The sequence below is a fragment of the Miscanthus floridulus genome, chromosome 5 (assembly GCF_019320115.1).
Source record: "Miscanthus floridulus cultivar M001 chromosome 5, ASM1932011v1, whole genome shotgun sequence".
Classification (NCBI taxonomy): Eukaryota; Viridiplantae; Streptophyta; class Magnoliopsida; order Poales; family Poaceae; genus Miscanthus; species Miscanthus floridulus.
Genome location: NC_089584.1, coordinates 61,860,623 through 61,887,286, shown reverse-complemented (window position 1 = coordinate 61,887,286; position 26,664 = coordinate 61,860,623). Strand labels below are relative to the sequence as shown.

Genomic DNA, 26,664 nt, shown 5'->3' with positions numbered 1-26,664 from the left:
GCGGATTGCACTACGCCCTCGGGCGCCACCACGACCGCGCCCAGCTGATCCTGGCTTGGCGCAGTCACGACCACCTCCACCGGCGATATGCGGCCCTCGGCCGGCTGTTCCACATCCGCCATGGAGGAGGCCACTTGCTCAGTAACCTCCGTGGGTGTGGGAGCCACCACGGGCGCCATCGGGTCGGCCAATGCGGCCCCGACATCAGCACCACTCCTGCCCAAAACGGGGGTGACTCCGGGTGACGCCGTCTGTCCCGCTTGAAGGGCGAGACTCTTCTTGGGTGCCAGCCCCATGGGGTGACCCATCTGCAAGAACCTGCACAAAGGTAATAACCATTAAGTCAAAATAGAAATTGAAAAAGGATGAAAATAGGGGAATCAGCAGCTTACGTTGATGTCCTCGGCCGGCGGAAGCGTTTTGGGGACGGATCCCTAGATCCCTGCCCCGACTCATCTGGGCGGGACCATTTCAAGCCTGCCCCCTGCTCTAGGGCAGGGGGGTTCATCTTGTCGGGCGCGGCACCGGAGTCGCTCCCCTCCATCGTCTCATCAGGCACGGCACTGGAGCCGCCCCCCTCCATCGTCTCACGGGGCGTGGCACCGGAGCCACTCCTCTCCATTGTCTCGTTGGGCGCAGCACCGGAGCCGCCCCCCTCCATCGTCTCACGGGGTGCAGCACCAGAGCTGCTCCCCTCCATCATCGCCTTGGGGTTGGTAGCAGCAAGCCTGCCCTCCCCCATCCACTGGTCCTCGGGCGGCACGCCGTGCGAAGCGGCGGACTCGCCGGCCTCCACTGACCTCATCGATTCACTTCCCTCCACGTGGAAAGGGAAGGGCCCCTACACAGATGGGTGGCCACTTATCAGCGTGTCCTCATCCTCTAGGACACCCCAATCCACGCCGATGGCTACCTCATCATTGTCGTCATCATCATCGTCATTGTCGTCGTCCTCACTGCTCACATCCTCTCCCCGATCCCGTGCCTCCTGCTTCAGTCGTTTCGCCTTCTTCACCTCCTCCCTTGCTTTCTTGTCCCGCTCGGCCGTGAGTCGATTCGCCGCCACCACGACCTTGTCCTTCGGCAGTGGAACCGGACTGTCCTTGAAGACTAGCCCCCTCGGCTGGTCCCAACGTCATAAAGCAAGTGTTAAAAAATGGAGATCCAGGAAAAAGAAAAGAGCACGAGAGAAGAGGGCTTATGAATTCAAAGAATCCAGACTCCGGCCGCATTGGGGGGTGTCCAGGCACCGGATACACAATGTCAAGGGCCCTGCCTACAGAATCCTTCATCGGCTCCATCGCCTCCTTGATGCGCTGCGCCACTTCCGAGTAAGGGAGCGCCTCGTCAACGAGCACCATCCCCTCGAATGATATCCCAGGCATCATCCTGATGCAGGGGAAGCACACTGCGCCATTAGGGGCGCCACCCTCCTCGTGTGGTAGGCACCGATAATCCCCGTCCCCTTTACACCCCGATCCTTCAGGGCTTGGAGGGCGGAAAGAAGATCGAAGATGTGTTTCTTAGTCTTTGGACTGGACGCCCTAGCCCCACGACTCCTGGAACGTCCACAATAAGACATCCAGTATACTTCGGATAGGGTGGCACTCACATCATCCCTAACATAAAACCACTGCGAGTGCCATCCCTTGTTGGATGTCACTAGACGCATGTATGGGTAACCCCTTGACCGGGTATGGCGTAGATGAATGCTGGCACATCCCATCGGCACGTTCATATCTTTCCCCCCAATCTTCCTCTTTGACAAAGTAATGTTAAAGAAATACCGCCACAGATCAAAATGGGGATCGATCCCCAGGAAACCCTCGCACAGGGCAACAAACGCTACCATGTGTTGAATCCCATTGGGAGTTAGATGCTGCAGCTCTACCTCATAGTAATCCAGCAGCCCCCGAAGGAATCTATGCGCGGGTACCCTGAATCCCTGCTCATGGAAGATGGCAAAAGAGACGACATACCCTTCAAGCGGCACCGGCTCACCCTCATTGCCAGGTAGCAGCCACTCCTGGACGGCGGACAATGGGCAGAGAAGGCCATGGCGGACAAGGCCCTCTAGATGCTGGGAGGTGATGCTTGATCTGCCCCACAACTCCATTAAAGCAGTAGGGGGGGAGGGCAGGCGTGAGCTTGACGGCGGCTGCAACATGAATGCAAGCCGATCGACGGTGGCGATGCGGGCATAGGAGGCTAGGACGATTGGCGGCGAATGTTTCAGAGCACAAAGGCAGGGGAGCGAAATACGGGACCTTGGGGGCGAACCCCGTGGTTTTATAGGGGGCGACGGACGCGAGAAGGGCAACCGTCCACCTCGATCTCTGGGCCTACCACGCGCGCCACCGCGTCACGTCGCGGGACACGCGCCCGCAGTCCCTATCCTCTCACCCCAAAAATCTCGGTGAATGGTTCGCCTTCCCCAGGCGAATCCAAACTCTCTACCCACCTAGGAAACGCAAGCCACGAAGGCCTATTCTTTTTTCTTTGGAGCACCTAGGGCCTAGAAGCTCGTCGGCCGGCCCAACTAAGGAAGGATCCGTGAATAATCCGAAATCAAGGGCAGAAGCACCAGTTAGGTCAGCCCCGAATCAGTTCCCAGCAAACGGGATGCCACGACCCACTCGGAAAAACATCCCGTTGATAAAAAACTAAGTCCTTCAGCCTTACCCGCGAAGGGACCGATACAACCCCCGGGCGACTCTACTCGAATCACCGGGGGCTCGGGGGCTACACCCATCGGGTGCGCTCGCGCGCACCCTCTGGCAAAGTAACTTTGATGAAGTCAAAAAACACCCTCCAGGCGGTTCTACTCGAATCACCTAGAGGCTTGGGGGCTACTATCGGGGACCTAATACCAGGGTACCCCAGAAGGTGGAACCAATAACCACCGAACGTAAAAAAACTTCTGGACGCATAAGGGCGCCGTTTCATCCCTTGTTCAGGTGATAGGAGTTTGGTTCCGCCTCGCCCGACGCCTTTGGGAGATGACTCTGCCTCGCCCGAGGGCTCAAGGTTAATCTCCGTCTCGCTCGACGTCATTGGGACAGGCTCGGTCTCGCCCGAGGGCCAAGGGATAAACTCCGTCTTGCCCGATGCCTTGAGGGTGGGCTCGGTCTTGCCCGAGGGCTGAGAGATAGATTCCGCCTCGCCTGACCCCGGAGGGGCGAGGTCGGTCTCACCCGAGAGATAGGAATTGATCTCCGTTTCGCCCGACGGCAAGGAACGAGTCTCACCCTACTCCATATCTAAAGATTGGATTCATCCTCCCTGACAACTTCTCCCCATTCCCTCAAGATGATAAGTACAGGGTAAGACAAGACGTTCGGGTCAACCATGGCTCCAAGGACCATACCCTGCTGCCCTGGCAGGAAAAGTACTGCTAGGGGATGACAGGACAGGTGCTTTAGACCCTTCCGGGCGCCGCAGAGCCCGAAAGGTTGTACAGGTGCGTGCTCCTTGCTCTGTAGAGTTGTAGGCGCCGCCTTCAGCCCTGGGACACGTAACCCGACGAAGATATACGACAACCGCTACGCTCCAGAAAAGGACTTAATATCTCCACGCACGACGGACATTCCTGTCACCACGCTATGGACCCAAGGGAGCGGCACCCGCTTTCCGACCCCTTCAGGTCCGCCAAGTCAGAAGGCCTTGACCACAGTCGTCGCTCCAGGACCTCGACTCCTCGTCTCTCCAACGAAGACTCACAGAACCAGAAGGTGTGCGGAGCTAGGCTGGGAGAGGCCAATAAGTCAAAACCACTGTACTACAGCCCACACCCTACGCAGGGCAGCATTCTGTAATCAACCTGGCATTCTACAGAGACATCAAAAGTATTGTAGGCGCCTATCTTCCTTCGCACTCATCAAAATGAAGAACGAAGCCAGGTAGACGTGAGCCACAAGACTAACTAGAGTATACATCCTAAACCCTCGTCCTTGTAAAAGCCACCCCTTCCTATATAAAAGGGGATGTGCTTCCTCCATCAGACGAACGGACTCTTGAGACCGAACAATACGACACACAGATACACACAGTGAAGTTGTTTCGAACCTCTTGACATCCCTTCAACCCTTCCATCAGAGACTTGGGACTAGTCCCTCTCTGGTTCGTTTGTACCTCTTACTACAAACCGTTCACGGTGCTAATAACACGAGCAGCAACAAACTGGACGTAGGGATTTTCGGCCCGAACTAGTATAAATCTTGTGTCCTTTAGCGCACCATCCGAGCCTAACGCGCATTACTATAAATTTACTTGCTGGTGCTTGTACGAAACACCGACAAGCAGGCTGCAAACGATCGTATATGATCGTGAATTATAAGCTAGAACAATATTTTTCAATCGTACTAAACTAGCTAAACTAATCAGTAGTACATCATCCACGATCAACCAAGCCAGCCGAACCGGCCGAATGTTACTATTAATGTGAATTTTACGGTTAATCTATACCGCGCTCGGGTGATTCTCGAGCTCGTCTCACTCGATCTGGCGGCCGTCGGATGTGCGCGGTCAATGGAGGGGATGCGCTCGCGCAGCAAGCTATGGGGCACAGTGGGCCCGGTTTGTGTCAGCGCGGCAAGGAGTCACGGGGTAGCATGGTCGCTGTTTTCCTTTTTTTTTTTCTCGTGCTCCACGCCGGCCATCTGCTGTTTTCTCGTGCTCCACGTCACCCATCTCCTTAGATTCCCTGAACGTCTTGATACTGCGGGGGACCACAGGCTGCCCACCCTACCGTCTGCATGGAGCCGTGCATCCAGATTCATTTTGGGCAGATTTCATCTCATGGAACCATATTTTACTATATTTTTTAGTGTAAATTCTATATTCAATTGGTGTAAATTGATTATTCATAAATAAAAATGGTCAAAATACTTAAATAGTTATCTGATTTTTTAGCTTTTTTTTATTTTCTGTATGGTTTATTTGGTTTCTCTTTGAAATTTTCTAATTTGGCTTTCATAGAATAGAAATAATCTAGCTAATATTCCAATTTGGCTTTTTCTTTATTTTGTGTATGTTTTATTTGGTTCCTCTTTGAAATTTTCCAATTTGGTTTTCATAGAAATAATCTGGATAATATTTGTGTTTTGTTTGTTTAATATTTTTGTATTATTTTGATAATTTTCTTGTTTTATTTGATCCGGAGTGTTAGGTTCGATTAGGAACAGTTGATTTTTTTTAATCGATTGTCCAGCTGCTATTAAAGAATAGAGTGTTCCATCCGTTAGAATCACTCGATTTTGATGGGGCGCGTGTTTAGTTGCCTAAATTTTGGAATTTGGGCTAATATAGTATTTTGTTTTTATTTGGTAAATAGTATTCAATCGTGGACTAATTAGGCTCAAAACGTTCGTCTCGCAATTTCCAACCAAACTGTGCAATTAGTTTTTTTTCGTCTACATTTAGGCCCCGTTTGGCAGGGCTTTACTTCACTAGTGAAGCCATTTTTTTTTCTTCAGCTCCACGAACAGTTCCACCGGTAGAGCTGAAGCGGTTTTGGTAAACCGTTTGGCAAAATGGCTTCTCTGTGAGAGCATGTTTTTAGGGATCTGGAGGAGGAGCCGGGAGAAGCCACTTTTTGGCTCCATCCCACCCAAAATCACTGTGAGAGTATGTTTTTAGAGACTTCACAAGTGAAGCTATTTTACTTTACCCCGTTTGATAGAAAATGGCTCCAAACGGCTCCTGAAGCCGGTGGAGAAGCCCTACCAAACAGGGTCTAAATGCTCCATGCATGTATCGCAAGATTCGATGTGATGGGTACTGTAGCACTTTTTTTAATTTTGGGTGAGAACTAAACACGCGCTGGGTTCCACGATCGACTGTTTCGCTGGGCCTGCAACACTCGGGTGCTGGCAGGGCCAGAAACACCCGAGCTTAAGGGCTGTTTGGTTCTCTTTCTAAACTTTAGTCGTTGTCCTATTAGATGTTTGGACATATACATAGAGTATTAAATATAGACTAATTATAAAATTAATTACACAACTTACGACTAATTTATGAGACGAATCTTTTAAGCCTAATTAGTCCATGATTTGACAATGTAGTGCTACAATAAACATGTGCTAATGATGGATTAATTAGGCTTAATAAATTCGTCTCATGGAGTACCGACGAATTCTGTAATTTATTTTTTTATTAGTATCCAAACATCCCATACGACATCCTCACATGGCACCTCCTAAATTTTAGTCATCGGATCCAAACACCCCCTAAGATAGATAACCCCAAATTTTACGGGAAATCTGTGTCACTCGGGTGATTTTAGTGTTTGCGTCACTCGATTTTTTTAGCCATTGGATCAACGCTGTCAACGGATGTGATTATATACTGGTAGAGAGCAAGCGGTCACGGGCCTAGAGTGGCAGCTGGCCGCGGTCTTCCCGGGACCTTGCGCGGCCATTGGCTCTATTCGCTGGTTGGTTTCTGAGCTGATAAGCTCAACTGGTGCTGGTTTATTATGAGAGAAAAATATTGTTAGTTGACTGATAAGCCCTGGCAGAAACCAACAAGCGAACAGGCTGAATGCTACGAGCCTGCTGCAGGTGCAGGACGTGCTATGCTGACGCGAGCTTCCTGCAGGTGCAGGTGCAGAACCTACTAAGACTGTCTCCAACAGCCTATGCACAAGGCTACCCAAACCTAAAATGCATGATGCACAGTAGAAAAATCCCTCAAACAGAGTAGGCAAAGCAACTACCTATTTTACGTACGAGGAGAGGGAACCCAAAAAAGCGTCGTTCTCTCTCCATGACCTAAATCCATCTCCGACACGTCGCTTGTCAGTCCGAGGAAAAGATGGCGGGGGACGCCCGCGCCGCCGGCGTGCCAGTTGGCCGCCGCATCTCCAGTCGGCCGCGGCTGGCCCGCACTCCCGCTGCAACGATTCTGGCACCACCCGCACTATGGGCGTCGGCATCGGCGCCGGGACGACCATGAGCCCAGCCACCGAGACGGCGGTGGCGGCGGCCGCCATGGAGTGGTGCTGGTGGAGGGGAGGAGCCACGACCGCCGAGGAGTCGCGCCCGCCAACGGGGGAGTAGGTGGAGCCGCCGGAGAAGAGCAGCGCGAGGGGCGGGGAGAGCACGAGTGCGTGGGCCAGGGAAGGGAGCGCTCGCACGGCGGGCAAGAGGAGGAAGAGCGCGCGTGTGCAGCACGTCGGACGCGTGGGCGCGGTGGCGTAGGGCCAGAGGAGGACGGCGAGGCGGAGGGGGAGGACGCGGGATTTCAACGGGGTGGGGAGGGGATTTGCGTTCTCCTTTCTCTTCACTGTTGGAGAAGGGTAAGTTTTGGGTGGGGATGCTTTCACTGTGTATGACCCAAAGATGTCGTATTTTGGGTGATGTTGTTGGAGATAGTCTAACGCGAGCCTGCTGCGTGCTGGTGCAGTGCATGCTGCTTCGCGTCACATCACCTTGGGCGCACGCATGTCGTTGGGAAATATGCAGTAGTAGTTACATGTTGGCCCTTTTGCTTCGCTGAAAAAAAAAACTAGATGAAACACCATTTCCGGCTGATTTGTTGTGAGAGAAAAACACTGTTTCGGCTAAAAAGATAAGTCAAAAAGTACGAATTATAAGATAAGCGAACATGCCGTTATTGAACCATAATTTACTATTCCATTTTAGACGTAAGTTATATGTTCAATTAGTGTAAAAGTGAGAATGGTTAGAATCACTCGAGTTATCTTCCAATTTGACTTCCAAAGAACTGATCTGTTATTTTTTATTTTATTTTTATAATTTGTGTTTTTTCTGTTCTATTTGAAAATCTTCTAATTTATCTTTCATAGAACTGATCTGCTAGTTTTTATTTGTAATTTGTCTATATTATATGTTTTTCTTTTTGATTTATTAAATTCCTGTTATTTTGTTTTTTATCTGGTCCCTTAGATATCTATTTTGTGGTGTTTTCAATTCGGCTGATTGATGGCATCGAATCACTCGATTCTGTGTGCTTTGCAAAATCGATTGATTTTTTGCCTTGGCCCACTCGGGTGTCACGATGCCAGAAATCACCTGAGTTTTGAGTAGACAGACCCCAATTTTAAGCGTTCTATTTTACTGCAGTTGCGATTGATGGGAAAGATCTCTCCTTCGCTATGGGCGTGTCATCCAATAATTCCTAGAACGAGAACGCTGCTACGGATTGCGTTAACCCAAGTCCAAAGACGGATATAAAATAGAGAGAACCAAATTTCTCTCTGTCCCTTTTTTTTCTCTCTCGTTTATTTATTTGACCACTTTATGTACGTAGTACGGGGCATGTACAAATGTTACTCAGATCACCCTTTGTATATGTTCTAGTAGGAGTATTTAAGTTACAATATTCACTACGTATGTCACAAAAATAAAATAAAATAAAAAGAATCAATTGAAATATCCTCCTTCACACCCACGCTTCAATCAAATCAATGGTATAATATCCTGTGTTCTGCCTCTGCTGCGCCCAGTGGCTATACGCCTCGCGCAACCGGCGGCGGGACCGTGCCATGTCCAGCCGCACCTTCTGGCCGTCCAGATTAACCTGCTTGGTGACCTGCCACCCCTTGGCGTTGACGGTATCCGGGTCAGTCAGCACCGGGTCGTCGTTGGCGTACTGCCCGTAAATAGAGCTCTCGGACGGCAGGATTTTGTACGGCATATAGCGTAGGCCCAGCCGCCGGGCAGGCTCGCCGTAGTACGTCTCGGCGGCCCAGTCGGTGCCAAGCGGCACCACCTGAATGAACACCGAGCCCGGGCGCATGAACAGGAAGTGCGTCATGGCCGCGCCGTGCACGCCCACCATGACGTCCGAGGCGTTCAGGGCGCGGTACATCTTGGCGAGCTCCGTGTCCTGGCGTGGCTGGAGCACGGCGACGCGGAACCCGGCGCCGGCAGCGGCGCGCACCAGCTCAGCTTCGTTCTCGATCGCACGCGACCCGTTCCGAGAGATGGTCGTGAGCCGAGGCTTGTCACCCTCATCTGTCTTGGTGCGCCGGCTCCGCTTGCTTGATCGATGACGTTGCTGTCTCCTCGCAGCAGCAGCTTCTTTCTCCTCCTCCTTGACGATCGTCTGGATGCGACCACGGTGAGCGTCGTCGAGCATCTGGCGGAAATCCTGGATCGTCTGGCATCCGCACGGCGTCGGTGGCAAGCTCGTCGTGGATGCGAAGCCCAACGACAGCCTCGGGGAAGCAGTGCGTGCGGCGATCGTTGGTGAAATCGATGGGCGGGTGGTCGGAGAGCTGCTCAACGATGTGGCCGAACTTGGTCATCCACCAGTCGTGGTACTCGAGCATGACGAAGACCACCTTCTTTTTGTGGTGGCGCGTGGTGTTGAAGAGCGGGATGATGCCGTCGTTGAACTCGTGGTACACGTTGCCCGTGTAGCTGCCGGTGGAGAAGACGACGGCGGGGACGTCGTGGCGGACATCGCAGGGCGCGGCGGCGTCTCCCTCGGGCGCGGAGCGGAGGCGAGCTCGTCGATGGTGCTCATGATGCTGGACTCCCACTTGTGCGTGTATGGGCGGATGCGCTTGTCAGTAGCCAGTCGAGACGAGTTAGAGTTGGGCGGCAACAACACGAAGAGCGTGTGAGAGGTGTTAGATTGATCTCTAATCCCAAACTAGGCCCAACGGCCCAGTTGGGCCTTTGATCCGCGTCTTGATCGGGGGCGCCTAGCCCACTATGGCTGGAGGGCCCCTGTCACACTGGGCAATAAATAGAGGTGGGGGCCGGCGGCTCTGAGTATGAGGTTCGCCTGAGCCGAGCTCCCCACCGAAATCCCTAATCCGATCTAGAGGGCGCGTAGCCAGTGACGGGAAGCCACCAGCCGCGCCGTCACCGGACTGTGTCACCGCCACCACTGCACTACGCCGCCACCGGTCTTCACCGCCGGTCGCCACCGCTCATCACCAACACCGTCTTCACCGACCGTCGCTGCCCTCGAGCAGACACTGACGCAACGCCCATGGTAGACGCCTCTGGATCAAAGGCCTACGATGGTCAGTAACCTAGCACTACTCCTCCCTCTAATCTATGTCTAGTTCATATACTAAGACATGCTATCCATTTACAAGATGTACCCGGCTAGATCTATGACCATGTGATTTGAATAGTTTTCAACAATGGTATCGGAGCCAGGTCTTCTAGGGCTTTTAGATCTAGAACAGGTGAACGATAAGAAACATAGAAGATCCGTTCAGATATGAGAAAAGAAAAGGGTCACTGAACCCTAACCCTAATTGGGTGAAGAACAGACAAAAGAAAGGATCTCGGATCTCATAGCCGAAACCTAACCCGTGAATCAGTCATGGGGAAGAACAACAGTGAAACCCTAACCCTAACCAAACCCTAATCCCCAAATCGAACAAACCCTAGAAAGAGAAAGGGGACGGTAGAGAAGGGGTTTCCTACCTGGGGCCCGGCCATCCCGTCTTCGCCGCCGGTCATCTCCATGGCCGGCACGCGGGAAGAACTAGAGGCGCCGACCGGGTAGGTCATGCCACCGCGTGGCTCCGCCTCGGGCTCAGGTGTCAAGGGCACCGTAGCGCAGCCCTTCGACGGCGGTGCGCTCACCCTTAGGTGGACGCACGCACCGAGGAAGGGGCGCGCGGCAACGCCGCTGAAAGGTCCTAATGGCTAGAGGGGGGGTGAATAGCCTAATAAAAATTTCTACAACAACACTTAATAAAATGGTTAGACAATTATGAGGCAAAGCAAGTATTGCGCTAACCTACTCAAAATATAAGCCACCTACCACAATTCTAGTTTAGATAGTATCTATTCACACAATAGCTATGATACTACCCTATGTTAGTGTGCTCTCAAAGGCTAACTAAAGAGCCACACCAACCAACCAAGCAAGCTCTCACAACTAGCTACACTAAAGAGCTTGACAACTAGTTTGTGGTAATGTAAAGAGAGTGATCAAGAAGGTTATACCGCCATATAGATGAAGGAACCAATCAATCATAAGGATGAATAACAATGAAGATCAATCACCTCAGAATCAAAGATGAACACAATGATTTTTACCGAGGTTCACTTGCTTGCCGGCAAGCTAGTCCTCGTTGTGGCGATTCACTCACTTGGAGGTTCACGCGCTAATTGGCTTCACACGCCAAACCCTCAATAGTGTGCCACACAACCAACACAAGATGAGGATCACAAAGCCACGAGCAATTCACTAGAGTACCTTTTGGCTCTCCGTCGGGGAAAGGTCAAGAACCCCTCACAATCACCACGATTGGAGCCGGAGACAATCACCACCCTCCGCTCAATGATCCTCGCTAATCCAAGTCGTCTAGGTGGCGGCAACCACCAAGAGTAACAAGCGAAACCCGCAGCGAAACACGAACAAAAAGTTCCTCTAGATGCAAACACTCAAGCAATGCACTTGGATTCTCTCCCAATCTCACAAAGATAATGAATCAATGATGGAGATGAGTGGGAGGGCTTTGGCTAAGCTCACAAGGTTGCTATGTCAATGAAAATGGCCAAAGGTATGAGCTACAGCCAGCCATAGGGCTTAAATAGAAGCCCCCACAAAATAGAGCCATTATACCCCTTCACTGGGCATAACGCGGGCTGACCGGACATTCCGATCAGTTGACCGGACGCTGAGCCCCCAGCGTCCGGTCACTCGCAGTCAGCCACGTGTCCTGACTTCAATGGTCATCAGTCTTGATCGGACGTTGCACCTGAGTTGACCAGACGCTGAATACCAGCGTCCGGTCGTTTACAGTAAGGTTCCAAAACTGACTTTTACCAACCGGACGCGTCCGGTCATGCTCGACCGACCCTGCCAGCGTCCGGTCACACTGTGACTACTTACTGTGCTAACCGACAACACGACTGAACGTAGCTCTTCAGCGTCCGGTCAGTTGACCGACGCCAGCATCTTTACGACCAACTCCATCTGACCTTGTGCACATGTGTTAGTATATTTTCACAAATATTTTCAAGGATGTTAGTTCTCCCCTAGATTCTAAATGCATATGCAATGAGTTAGAGCATCTAGTGGCACTTTGATAACCACATTTCGATACGAGTTTCACCCCTCTTAATAGTACGGCTATCAAACCTAAATGTGATCACACTCTCTAAGTGTCTTGATCACTAAAACAAAATAGCTCCTATGGTTTATACCTTTGCCCTGAGCTTTTTGTTTTTCTTTTTCTTCTTTCCAAGTCCAAGCACTTGATCATCGCCATGGCATCATCTTCATCATGCTATGATCTTTGTTTGCTTCGCAACTTGAAGTGTGCTACCTATCTCATGATCACTTGATAAACTAGGTTAGCACTTAGGGTTTCATCAATTCATCAAAACCAAACTAGAGCTTTCAATCTCTCCCTTTTTGGTAATTGATGACAACCCTTATACAAAGATATAAATTAAAATTCAATTGAATCTATGTTGCTTGTCCAAGCATATTTACCATGTGTAAAAGGATATGGACAAGTTTCATGAACTCCATATGGTAGCAATTGCTCCCCCTACATATGTGCTAAGAGTTTGGATTGTAGCTTGCACATATGATTAGATAGGAAATATAGGAGTCAATGTCTACCAAATGATGCTAAGGTATAAAAGATGGACCTTTAAAGCGTGATACCAATTGGAGTGCACCATTATACTTTCCTTAGCACCATGATTAGCTTGATACCATTTGAAAATATACCACATGGAAATATTTGGAATAGATACCACTTGATAATACTAGAGAATGAAATCACTAGATAATCTATTTATGCTAGTTTTTCATCTTATCATTCAAACTTACAACTAGCATACATCACGCAAGCATGGGTGTTTAAATTTAATACTTGTGCCATGCAAGCAAACATATGAAATGCACATTCAAATGCATCATCCAAGTTCATGAGCTTGCTCCCCCTACTTGTGTGCTCAAAATTTTAATTGATCCCTTTCATTTTTCACTTCTCTCCCCCTATGTCATATATCAAGTATATCTTTATGTTTCTTTCTCTTTATGATATTTCTCCCCCTTTTCACTATATCTTTGTTTTCTCTCCCCCTTTGTCATCAATGACCACAAAGGTTCAAAATATAGATAGTATTACTTATAGGGTCGAGATTATCAATGTCAATCAATTGGGTGAGGATCAAAGTTCCAAATTTGGTTCAAACTAGAATATATGCCAAAGATATTTAATTCGGTTTGATCCAAGGACAAGCTTCCTCACACCTCCAAATAAGGGTTATCTTGTACCATGTTGAGTTAAACACTTATAGCTCATGTTCTAGATTAAACACTAGGTTTACAAGCTCACAAACATGTCATATGTTACCACTAGATCAAGTCAAACATAGAAGCAATAGTGGTACCATATAATCATCAAATTTATTTGATTTTCATGAATGAGCCTAATAAAAGTCCTAATGGAAATAAGAAATTACTAGATGCACTAAAACATGTCCTTAACAAGGATGTATGTCATGCCAATCAACTTTTACCTTTGATTGCTCAAAGGAGAGGCATGTCATATAATGGGGGGTGCATCAACACATATTTGAGAAATCCAATATGTTCAACTCATTTCTTAGCTTGCAAAACCTTTTCTCATCCAATGGCTTGGTGAATATATCGGCAAGTTGATCTCCGGTGCCTACACTCTCAATGCAAATATCCCCTTTTTGTTGGTGATCTCTTATGAAATGGTGGTGGACATCAATGTGCTTTATTCTTGCATGTTGAACCGGATTATTGGTCAACTTGATTGCACTCTCATTGTCACATAGCAATGGCACTTTCTTGAACTTGATTCCAAAATCACTCAAAGTGGCCTTCATCCAAAGTACTTGTGCACAACAACTACCGACGGATATGTATTCGGCTTCGGCGGTTGATAATGCAACACTATTTTGCTTCTTTGATGACCATGAGACAAGTGATCTTCTCAACAATTGACATATGTCCGATGTGCTCTTTCTTTTGACCTTGCATCCTGCATAATCCGAGTTGGAGTAACCAACTAGTTTAAACTTTACTCCTTTGGGATACCACAAACCAACATTTGGTGTATGCTTCAAGTACCTCAAAATTCTCTTTGTAGCCTTCAAATGACTTTCTCTTGGTGAGACTTGAAATTTTGCACACATGCACACACTAAACATGACATCTAGCCTTGATGCGGTCACATAAAGTAGGCTTCCAATCATAGACTGATATAACTTTTGATCCACCATGTTTCCACTTGCATCACTATCCAAGTTGCCATTGGTTCCCATTGGTGTGCTAATGGCTTTACTATCAATCATTTCAAACTTCTTGATCATGTCCTTGATGTACTTGCCTTGACTTACAAATGTACCATTCTTCAATTGCTTGATTTGAAGACCAAGGAAGTAACTCAACTCTCCAATCATGGACATCTCAAACTCATTAGCCATCATCTTTCCAAACTCATCACAAAAATCTTGATTAGTTGATCCAAATATGATATCATCAACATAGATTTGTAATACAAATAGATCTTTTTCAATCTTCTTGATGAAAAGAGTGGTGTCAACCTTGCCCATTGTGAACCCTTTAGAGAGTAGAAAATCCCTCAATCTCTCATACTATGCTCTAGGCGCTTGTTTCAATCCATACAAAGCCTTCTTCAACTTGTATACATGGTTGGGCTTCTTATCATCTTCAAAACCGGGAGGTTGCTCAACATATACTTCTTCATTGATGTAGCCATTTAGAAATGCACTCTTAACATCCATTTGATAGAGCTTGATATTGTGGGCACAAGCATAGGCTAGCAAGATTCTAATTGCTTCCAATCTAGCAACCAAGGCATATGTTTCTCCAAAGTCAAGACCTTCAACTTGTGTATAGCCTTGTACTACCAATCTTGCTTTGTTCCTTACTACTATCCCATCTTGATCTTGCTTGTTTCTAAAGACCCATTTGGTTCCAATCACATTGTGTCCCTTTGGTCTCTCTACTAATTCCCATATTTGATTTCTTGTGAAGTTATTCAATTCTTCATGCATAGCATTCACCCAATCAATATCCTTCAATGCTTCATCTATCTTCTTTGGTTCAATGGATGACACAAATGAGAAGTATTTATAAAATGATGCCAATCTTGATCTTGTTTGTACACCTCTTGAAATATCACCAATGATAGTGTTTAATGGATGATCTCTTTCAACATTGGTTGGTTGAAGGATTGGAACTTGATTGCTTGCACTTGCTTGATCATTGGGTTGAGATGATGTACTAGCCACTTGATCTTGTTCATTGTCATGAGATCCACTTGCATTAACTTGATTTGTATCATCTTGCACATTTGAGTTAGAGAGCACTTGCACTTGATCATCTTCATCATCATTCACTTGCCCAGGCCTCAATTCACCAATATCCATGTTCTTCATGGCATTTGAAAGTTGAATGCCTCTAACATCTTCCAAGTTCTCATTCTCTACTTATGAACCCTTGGTTTCATCAAATTCAACATCATGAACTTCCTCAAGAGTACCACTATCCAAATTCCAAACTCTATATGCTTTGCTTGTAGTGGAATAATCAAGTAGGAATCCTTCATCACATTTCTTGTCAAACTTGCCCAATCTAGTGCCTTTCTTCAAGATATAGCATTTGCAACCAAAGATCTGAAAATATGCAATGTTGGACTTTCTACCATTCAAGAGCTCATATGGTGTCTTCTCTTTCAATGGGTGACAATAGAGACGGTTGCTACAATAGCAAGCCGTGTTGATAGCTTCGGCCCAAAAAGATTGACTAACATTGTATTCACTAAGCATAGACCTTGCCATATCAATGAGTGTTCTATTCTTCCTCTCAACAAGGCCATTTGATTGAGGTGTGTACTTGGCTGAGAATTGATGTCTAATTCCAAATTCATCACACAACTCATCAATTCTAGTGTTCTTGAACTCACTACCATTGTCGCTTTTAACTCTCTTGATGGTTGTTTTAAACTCATTGTGAATGCCTTTGATAAATGATTTGAATGTTGCAAATACATCACTTTTGTCCACTAGAAAGAATACCCATGTGTATCTTGTGTAGTCATCCACTATCACAAAACCATATTTGTTACCACCGATGCTAGTGTATTGTGTTGGCCCAAACAAGTCCATGTGCAATAACTCAAATGCTTTACTAGTGCTCATCATGCTTTCTTAGGATGGGTGTTTCCAACTTGTTTGCCGGCTTGACAAGAGCTACAAAGTTTATCCTTCTCAAACACAACATCTTTCAAGCCTCTAACCAAGTCATGCTTAACCAATCTATTCAATTGTTTCATTCTAGCATGACCAAGCCTTCTATGTCATAACCAACCCATGCTAGATTTAGTAAACAAGCATATAGATAATCTAGCTTCACTAGCATTGAAATCAACCAAGTATAGATTCTCATATCTAAAACCTTTGAAGATCAAATTAGAGCCATCTACACTTATGATTTCTACATCATCTACCCTAAATATGCATTTGAATCCAAGATCACACAATTGTGCCACGAATAGCAAATTGAAGTTCAAGCTCTCTACTAGCAACATATTGGATATGCTCATGTCATTTGATATTGCAATCTTACCAAGCCCTTTGATCTTGCCTTTACCATTGTCACCAAATGTGATACTATCATAACCATCATTGCCATTGGTGTTGATTGAGTTGAACATTCTTGCATCACCGATCATGTGTTGAGTGCACCCACTATCAAGAACCCAATGCCTTCCTCTGGCTTTGTAATTAACCTACAAAAAGAAGATCAATTCTTTTTAGGTATCCAAACTTGCTTGGGTCCTTGAAGGTTAGTCACTAAGCTCTTTGGTATCCAAATGGCTTTCTTCTTTGAGCCCATCTATGGTTTACCAATGAACTTAGCCTTCACACCATTTATACCCTTAGTAAGCATATATCATGAATCAAGCTTAAGTGAGGATACATTAGCATTTTTGCTCTTGTTGGTGCATTCATGCTCTTTATGACCCACTTGCTTGCAACTAATGCAAAACCAACCATTGTTCTTCACAAAACTAGTCTTGTGAGGAGCAAAGGCCGCCTTGCCTTTCTTGGGGTTATAGCCCAATCCCTCTTTGTAAGGAGAAGCTCTTTGGCTACCCAAGCATATAAGCAAGCGGTCCTCACCACCATAGGCCTTAGCCAAGGTGTGAGTGAGCTTGTTGACCTCCTTCTTGAGGTTCTCATTTTCAACCACTAGTGAGGCATCACATGTGAGACCATCACTACTAGATGAGGTAGAAGTGGAAGTGCTATAAGAAGGGTTAGTGGGAGCAACAATGATAGGCATAGATAATGATTCATCAATTATATCACAAGTTAAGCCTATATTGCAAGTTTCAACATGCTTCTTTTTATTTTGCTCATTAAGCAAAGAAGAATGAGCTTTTTCAAGCTTCTTATGAGCCTTGCCTAGTTTCTCATGGGCTTCCTCTAGCCTCTCATGAGTTGCTTTGAGCTCATCAAGGGCTTGCTTAAGGGCTTTTACCTCCTTATTCAAGCTCTTGCATTCTCTTCTCTTAATGTCAAAATATTCTTTAGCATCTTCTAGCATATCAAACAATTTATCTTTGGTAGGCTCATCATCATCACTATCACTATTATTTTCATTTTCATGTTCATTTTCATCATCATGTTCTTCATCACTTTCATCATCACAAGATTGTACCTTAGTGGCCTTAGCCATGAAGCATGATGAAGATTCAAAGAGAGAAGGCTTCTCATTGATTGCAATGCTTGCAAGAACCTTCTTCTTGGTGGTCTTGTTATCATCACTATCATCATCACTTGAGGAAGCATCACTATCCCAAGTGACCACATATGAACCACCCTTCTTCTTCTATAATGCCATCTTATCCTTCTTCTCTTTCTTTTCCTTCTTGTCCTTCTTCTTATTCTTCTTGTTGTCATCATCATTGTCGCTATTGTATGGGCATTGAGCAACAAGATGATCTTTGCTTCCACACTTGAAGCACCTTCTTGACTCTTCTTTGTTCTTGGATGAAGACTTCTTTCTTCTAGCATGGTAGCCCTTCTTCACCATGAACTTGCCAAATCTCTTGACAAATAGAGCCATCTTCTCATCATCATCATCATCCCAAGATTTATCTTCTTCACTTGATGTTTCTTGCTTAGCTTTGCCCTTGGATGATGTGGCCTTGAATGCCACGCTCTTCTTCTTGTCATCCCTCTTCTCATCCCTCTCCCTCTTTTCTTCCTTCTCATCATCATCTCTATAAGCATCATTGATCATAATATCTCCCAAGATTTGGTTTGGTGTCATTATGTCCAAACCAGTCCTCACTAGCAAGGTGACCAACATGCCAAATCTTGCGGGTAAACATCTCAAGAACTTATTAGAGAAGTCTTTGTCCTCTATCTTCTCACCAAGTGCTTTGAGATCATTGACAATCACCTCCATCCGATGGAACATGTCTGACACACTTTCATCCTCCTTCATCTTGAAGCTTGTAAACTTCTCTTTGAGAATATATGCCTTTGCACCCTTCACAGCTTGAGTGCCTTCAAATGATTCCTCTAATTTCTTCTAAGCCTCATGAGCTCTCTCAATGTTTTTGATTTGCTCAAAGGTTCTCTCATCCAAAGCATCATGGATGGCACTAAGAGCAATGTCATTGTTTTGGAGAAGTATTTCTTCGGCGGCGGTGGGAGCATCTTCATCTTCAATCTCAATTTTTGTTTCTACCACCTTCCAAATCTTCCTATTGATTGACTTGATATATGTTGTCATCTTAGCCTTCCAATAGGGATAATTTGAGCCATCAAATTGTGGTGGCTTCTTGGTGTTGTTGATTTGAGCCATTTTTGCACCGAAGGTTGTTAAGCCTCAAATCACGATGACCTCGACTCTGATACCACTTGAAAGGTCCTAATGGCTAGAGGGGGGGTGAATAGCCTAATAAAAATTTCTGCAACAACACTTAACAAAATGGTTAGACAATTATAAGGCGAAGCAAGTGTTGCTCTAGCCTACTCAAAATGCAAGCCACCTACCACAATTCTAGTTTTGATAGTATCTATTCACACAATAGCTATGGCACTACCCTATGTTAGTGTGCTCTCAAAGGCTAACTAAAGAGCCACACCAACCAAGCAAGTAAGCTCTCACAACTAGCTATACTAAAGAGCTTGACAACTAGTTTGTGGTAATGTAAAGAGAGTGATCAAGAAGGTTATACCGCCATGTAGATGAAGGAACCAATCAATCACAAGGATGAATAACAATAAAGACCAATCACCTCGGAATCAAAGATGAACACAACAATTTTTTACCAAGGTTCACTTGCTTGCCGGCAAGCTAGTCCTCATTGTGGCGATTCACTCACTTGGAGGTTCACGTGCTAAGTTGGCTTCACACGCCAAACCCTCAATAGGGTGCCGCACAACCAACACAAGATGAGGATCACACAAGCCATGAGCAATTCACTAGAGTACCTATTGGCTCTCTACCAGGGAAAGGTCAAGAACCCCTCACAATCACCACGATCGGAGCCAGAGATAGTCACCACCCTCCGTTCAACAATCCTCGCTAATCCAAGCCATCTAGGTGGCGGCAACCACTAAGAGTAACAAGTGAAACCCGCAATGAAACACGAACAACAAGTGCCTCTAATGCAAACACTCAAGCAATGCACTTGGATTCTCTCCCAATCTCACAAAGATAATGAATCAATGATAGAGATGAGTGGAAGGGCTTTGGCTAAGCTCACAAGGTTGCTATATCAATGAAAATGGCCAAAGGATATGAGCTACAGCCAGCCATGGGACTTAAATAGAAGCCCCCACAAAATAGAGCTGTTATACCCCTTCACTGGGCATAACGCGGGCTGACCTAGACTGCTTCAGTCAGTTGATCGAACGCTGAGCCCCCAGCGTCCGGTCGCTCGCAGTCAGCCATGTGTTCCTGACTTCAACGGTCATCAGTCTTGATCGGACATTGCACCTGAGTTGACCGGACGCTGAATACCAGCGTCCGATCGTTTATAGTAAGGTTCCAAAACTGACTTTTGCCAACCGGACGCGTTCGGTCATGCTCGACCGGACCCTGCTAGCGTCCGGTCACACTGTGACTACTTACTGTGCTGACCGACAACACGATCGGACATAGCCCTTCAGCGTCCGGTCGCTGAGTGACCCAGCGTCTGGTCAGTTGACCGACGCCAGCATCTTTGCGACCAACTCCATTTCACCTTGTGCACATGTGTTAGCATATTTTCACAAACATTTTCAAGGGTGTTAGTTCTCCACTAGATTCTAAATGCATATGCAATGAGTTAGAGCATCTAGTGGCACTTTGATAACCGCATTTCGATACGAGTTTCACCCCTCTTAATAGTATGGCTATCAAACCTAAATGTGATCACACTCTCTAAGTGTCTTGATCACTAAAACAAAATAGCTCATATGGTTTATACCTTTGCCTTGAGCTTTTTGTTTTTCTTTTTCTTCTTTCCAAGTCCAAGCACTTGATCATCACCATGGCATCATCTTCATCATGCTATGATCTTTGTTTGCTTCGCAACTTGGAGTGTGCTACCTATCTCATGATCACTTGATAAACTAGGTTAGCACTTAGAATTTCATCAATTCACCAAAACCAAACTAGAGCTTTCAGCCGCCACTTCCTCCGGTCGCCATGGCTGCTACCTGTGCTCTCTACTCTTCAGTCACAGGGCGGTCAGAGAGGAAAAGGAGGGAGTGAGACTGGAGTTAGGGTTTCGAGGGGAGGGCACCCCGTCGCTATTTTGATCGACTGATTTCACCGCGCAGCCGTTGGATCAGGAATGGACGGCGTCGGTTGATCGGGCCTGACTCGCGACCTAGGCAGGCGAGCGCGCCACGCGGCTTTGCTAGGCCTAGGTCCATGTTGAAGCCTAGGGTCTAGGCAGCGTGCGCGCAGAGAAGTGGGCTGATCTGGTTTTTGTTGCTGGGCCAAGGAACAGTGCTGAAATTGAGTTAGTTTTTACCTTTTTATTTTCTAGTAAAAGTTTGTTTCTGGAAAATGGATAAATGGCTCAAAGAAAATAGAAAAGATTTTTTTCCTATGGGTAAAATTCATTAAATTGAATTATTTTTCCGTTGCATATTTAAAAGTTGTTATTTTCGTTATTAAATTCGAACCAACGAGAGAATTTAATTTTAAAAAATAGATATGTTTTTAGTTTATTATAATATTGTTATTATTCTAACCAACGTTGATTAATGGCAATATTATGATGTTATTTATGAGTTTTGTCATGCATTAATTCTATTTCTGTCCAACGGTGATGTAGAATTTGTGTAGAGGATAATTGTATGTTTTAATTTTGACCAACATTGGAACTAAGGCATGCAATTGTTATCATTATGTTTATGTTTGCACTCCATATGAATTGTGTTTTTAGGTGGATACAACTTGATGGGTTGTATCAAAGAGATTCCCACTCTCAAATGTGACAACAACATGGAGTAGAAGAAAAAGATTGACCTGGCCTTCATCTTGGCTGAGGTGGACTGAGTAGTCACGTCACCATGTCCCACTGAGCCTATGGCACCGGTGAGAGAGACAAACAAGGCTGATGTCGCTTGGGCAACTAGAGAGAGGAATTTTGAATCCCAAAAGATGTCCTATCATCTTGAGCATAGGAAGTAGGGTCACTACCAATAAAAAATATATGGCTGTGATAAAGAACACGATTGAACCTACAATTGTGGGCTCAATCCTAGAGTGTGACACTGTCACCGAGTACCTCGATAGAATAAAGAGTCAGTTCACTGGCTCTTCAAAGACATATGCTACCCAGCTGATAAAGTAGCTAGGTGACAGAGAGGTACTCTAGAAATGGTGGTATAAGAGAGCACATACTAAGGATGAGCAATTTGACATCCAAGCTAAAATCAATGGATCTGGCTCTTAAGGAAGAGTTCCTTATCCATCTGATTTTTGCTTTCTTGCCAAAGGAATTTGACACTTTTGTTGTCAACTACAACATACAGCCCAAGAAGTGAGACTTAGAGAGGCTCATGGCTATGTGTGTGCAAGAGGAGGAGAGAATGAAAGCTGCCAATGGTGGACACTATCAATTATGTGAAAGATAACAAAAAAGAATAATAATGCTAACTCCTCCTCAAAGCCAAAGGGAAAGGGTCCCATGCTACATCAGCCTCAGCAGAACAAGTTCACAGTAGAGAAAGATCAGTGTCTCTATTATAAGAAGACGAGACATTATAAGAAAGATTATCCCGATTACTTAAAAATGATCATGACAAAGAAAGATGAGAACATTATTACGTTCATAAATGAATCCCTGTATGTACTAGTATTCAAAATCTACTTGGTGGATTGACTCAGGTGTAACTGTTCATGTTGCTAATTCTTTATAGGGATTCCATTCGACAAGGACTACGCAAAGAAAAGAAAGACACGTTAAAGTTGCAAATGGAGTCCGAGCAGATATTGAAGCCTTTGGCGATCTTTCTCTAGAGCTTGCTGATGGCTTCACACTTTTACTTAGAGATGTATTTTATGTTCCCGCTTTATAGAGAAACTTGATTAGTGTTTCATGCTTGAACGATGATGGATATGATTGCCATTTTAGAAATGACAAATGTAAGATAATATTTAATAATGCATGTGTTGGTCTTGCTATCTTACAAAATGAGCTTTATTTGTTATCACTACGTGATGATGTGAATGTTGTATGTGATGATGGGAACATTGCGTGTGGCAATGAGAATGTATCCTCGTCTACGGATGTAAACAGAAAACAAAAGAGAGCTCATGATGCGTCATCGAAATTATGGCACTATCATTTAGGCCATATTTCGAGGGAGAGAATAGAAAGACTAGTTAAGAATGATATTCTTCCTCTATTAGAGTTCTCAGATTTAGAATAATGCAGAGAATGCATAAAAGGAAAGTATGTAAAGAAAATTAAGAAAGATGCCAAATGAAGCGTAGGAATTTTATAGATTATTCACACAGACATCTATGGTCTATTTCCTATAAAGAGTGTGGATGGTTATGATTCATTCATAACATTCACAGATGATTACTCCCGTTATGGCTATATTTATCCAATCAAAGAAATAACAGAAGCATTGGATAAATTTAAGATATTTAAGACAGAAGTTGAAAACCAACACAATTTAAAGATTAAGATAGTCTAGGTCTGACCATGAGGTGGAGTACTACGGTCGGCATACCCCATATGGCCAAGTTCCTGGACCTTTTGCAAGGTTCTTACAGGAGAATGGCATAGTAGCCCAATATTCTATACCGGGCGAACTTCAGTAGAATGAAGTAGCTGAAAGACACAATCGTACCCTGATGGATATGGTGCATAGTATGATAAGTTACTCCACCTTACCGTTGAGCCTATGGATGGAGACGTTAAAAACCACCATTCATATTCTCAATAGAGTACCAAGTAAGTCGGTGCCCAAAACATCGTATGAGTTGTGGACAGGAAGAGTACCCTCACTAAACCACTTACGTGTGTGTGGGAAGTCCTACTAAGACTAAAGTATTTAACCCAAACATTGGGAAGCTAGATCCTAAAACAGTAAGTTGCCATTTCATTGGCTACCTAGAAAAGTCAAAAGGTTTTTGTTTCTACTGTCCTAGACAGACATACAAAGTTTGTGGAAATGAGACACGTTGTCTTCCTAGAGGATGAAATGATGAGGGGGAGCATGGTAGCTCGAGAAATTGACCTCGAAGAGAAGCAGGTGTATGCGCCCACTCTAATGATTCATGAGCTATTTTTCTCACTACCTATTATCGCTGCACCAACAGTGCAAGATACTATGGTGCCAGCACCTATTGTTATTCTGCCTAGTAGCAACAATGAATGACGATGAGGAACCTAGTTCTTCAAGATCCTATAGAACCTGTTGCCACACATGAGGGGGAGCAACAACAACCTCAAACAGAAGATGTGCCAAATATGGAGGCCCTTAGAAGGTCTCAAAGAGTTAGAAAATCAGCTATTCGTGCTGACTATGAAGTATACAACACTGAGAAATTTCAAATGAAGGATGATCCCACCTCATTTGAAGAAGCCATGAGAAGTGATCATTCATCAAAGTAGCTTGAGGCCATGGAAGATGAAATGAAATCTATGAATGCCAATAAAGTTTGGGACTTAAAAATAATTTCTAAAGGAGCCAAAATAGTAGGCTATAAATAGGTCTACAAAACAAAACTTGACTCTCAAGGGAATATAGAGAGATATAAAGCGTGACTTGTGGCAAAAGGCTTTACGCAAAGAGAAGGAATTGATTACAATAAGACCTTTTCTCCAGTCTCATGTAAGGATTCCTTCAGAATCATAATGGCATTAGTGGTACATTACGATTTAGAATTACATCAAATGGATGTAAAGACGACATTTCTCAATTGGGACTTGGAGGAAAATATTTACATGGCACAACCAAAAGTTTTTATCATGAAAGGAAAAGAACGAGTGGGATGCCGCCTAAAGAAATCCATTTATGGATTAAAACAAGCTTCAAGACAGTGGTACTTGAAGTTTGATAAGACAATAAGGAAGTTTGGGTTTAAAGAGAATGTAGAGGACACTTGTGTATATGCAAAGTTTAAGAATGAGAAGTTTATCTTCATTGTCCTGTATGTGGATGATATCTTACTTGCTAGTAGTGATGCCAGTCTACTACTGGAGACAAAGAAGGTTTTGTCCTCAAAATTTGATATGAAAGATCTTGGTGAAGCTTCGTTCGTTCTAGGAATCGAGATTCACCGAGATAGAAGTAAAGGAGTATTAGGACTGTCACAAAAGGCATACATAGAAAAGATCTTAAAGAAATTCATTATGCATAAATATAGTCCCTCAACTGCTCCTATAGTCAAGGACGACAGATATGTGGATTTTCAATGCCCTAGGAATCAGTATAAGATTGATAAAATGAAACGGTTCCATATACTTTAGCTATCGGAAACTTACAATATGCTCAAGTATGTATGCATTCTGACTTGGCATTTGTTACCGAGTTACTTGGCAGATTCCAGGGCAATCCTGGAACAGAACACTAGAAATTAGTAAAGAAAGTCTTGCATTATTTGCAAGGAACGAAAAGCCTCATGATGACGTATAGAAGATCTAATTCCCTCCATATAAGTGGGATATTCAGATTCTGATTATGCGGGAGATGATAGAAAATTCACGTCTGGATATGTATTCACTCTCATAGGGGGCGCTATTTCATGGAAAAACTCAAAGCAAACCGTCACTACATCATCCATAATGTATGCCGAGTTTGTAGCGTGTTATGAGGCAACGAGGTAGGTGAACTAGGCTAAAGAAGTTCATACCCAGTTTGAAGGTGGTTGACGATATTTATAGACCACTTAAGTTATACTACGATAATAATCTAACAGTACAGTATGCTCACAACAATAAGTCAAATGGTGCTGCCAAACACATTGACATAAAGTATTATATTGTGAAAGATAAAGTTCGGGATCATATCATAAGTCTTGAGCATATAAGTACCGAAAAGATGCTCGCAGATCCGCTTACAAAAGGCTTACCACCCAACGTGTTCAAAGAACATGTAGCCGGCATGGGTTTAAGGAAAAGCCTATAATTTCCGGATAAAAGAAGGCCCAAAGTTAAGTATCTATTTCAGAACAGACTGGTGTATTGTTGTTGTTAAATATATCGACAATTGACCGTGACGATGAAACATACACTATGCACTATTTTGTAATGGAATGAACAAAAGTAAATGATATGAAATTAAAAGATGGTAGGAGATCAAGGGAGAGATTGTTAGATTGATCTTTAATTTCAAACTGGACCCAATGGCCTTGTTGGGCCTTTGATCTGCGCCATAATCGGAGGCGCCCAACCCACTATGGCTGGAGGGCCCCTATTACACTGGGCAATAAATAGAGGTGGGGCCAGTGGCTCTAGGTACGAGGTTCGCCTGAGTCGAGCTCCCCACCAAAATCCCTAATCCGATCTAGAGGACGCACAGCCAGTGACGAAAAGCCGCCAGCCGCGCCGCCACCGGACTGCGTCACCGCCATCACTGTACTGCACCGCCACCGGTCTTCACCGCCGGTCGCCACCGCTCATCACCGACACCATCTTCACCGACCGTCGCTGCCCTCGCACGTAGATACCGATGCAACAGTCCATGCAGACGCCTCTGGATCGAAGACCTATGATAGTCAGGTAACTTAGCACTGCTCCTCCCTCTAATTTCTGTCTAGTTCATATACTAGGACATGCTACCCGGCTAGATCTATGATCATGTGATTCTAATAGTTTTCGACAGGAAGCGGCTTGGGTGCGTACGTCCCCACGCATGACGCATACAGTCAGTGCGGAGCGTGGTGCGGTCGTAGCAGAGGGTGTTGTTGGCCACATCGGCGCACGGCGGAGCCGGTCCCTCGTCGTCGTGTCCGCGCCCTCCTCCCTAGCTGCAGCAGCTCGTCCATGGTGGCGGAGACGGGCCTGCCCGGAAGCAGCAGGAGGAGGCAAGATACGAGCGTGAAGCCGGCAAGCATGCGGAGCAGCGCATCGTGGCCCTGCTTCCAGGTGTTGGCAGGCGTAGTCTGCCAAGCGGCCCCGGAGCTCCTTCATCTTGACGCCGCCTGACTCTTCCGCCGACAGTGGAAGCGGAT

General features: G+C 45.5%; 1 pseudogene; it reads right to left on the bottom strand.

Moving 5' to 3' along the window:
* Positions 1-204: 204 nt before the first annotated feature.
* Positions 205-26,623, bottom strand: LOC136454692 (xylan glycosyltransferase MUCI21-like; annotated as a pseudogene).
* Positions 26,624-26,664: the final 41 nt, after the last annotated feature.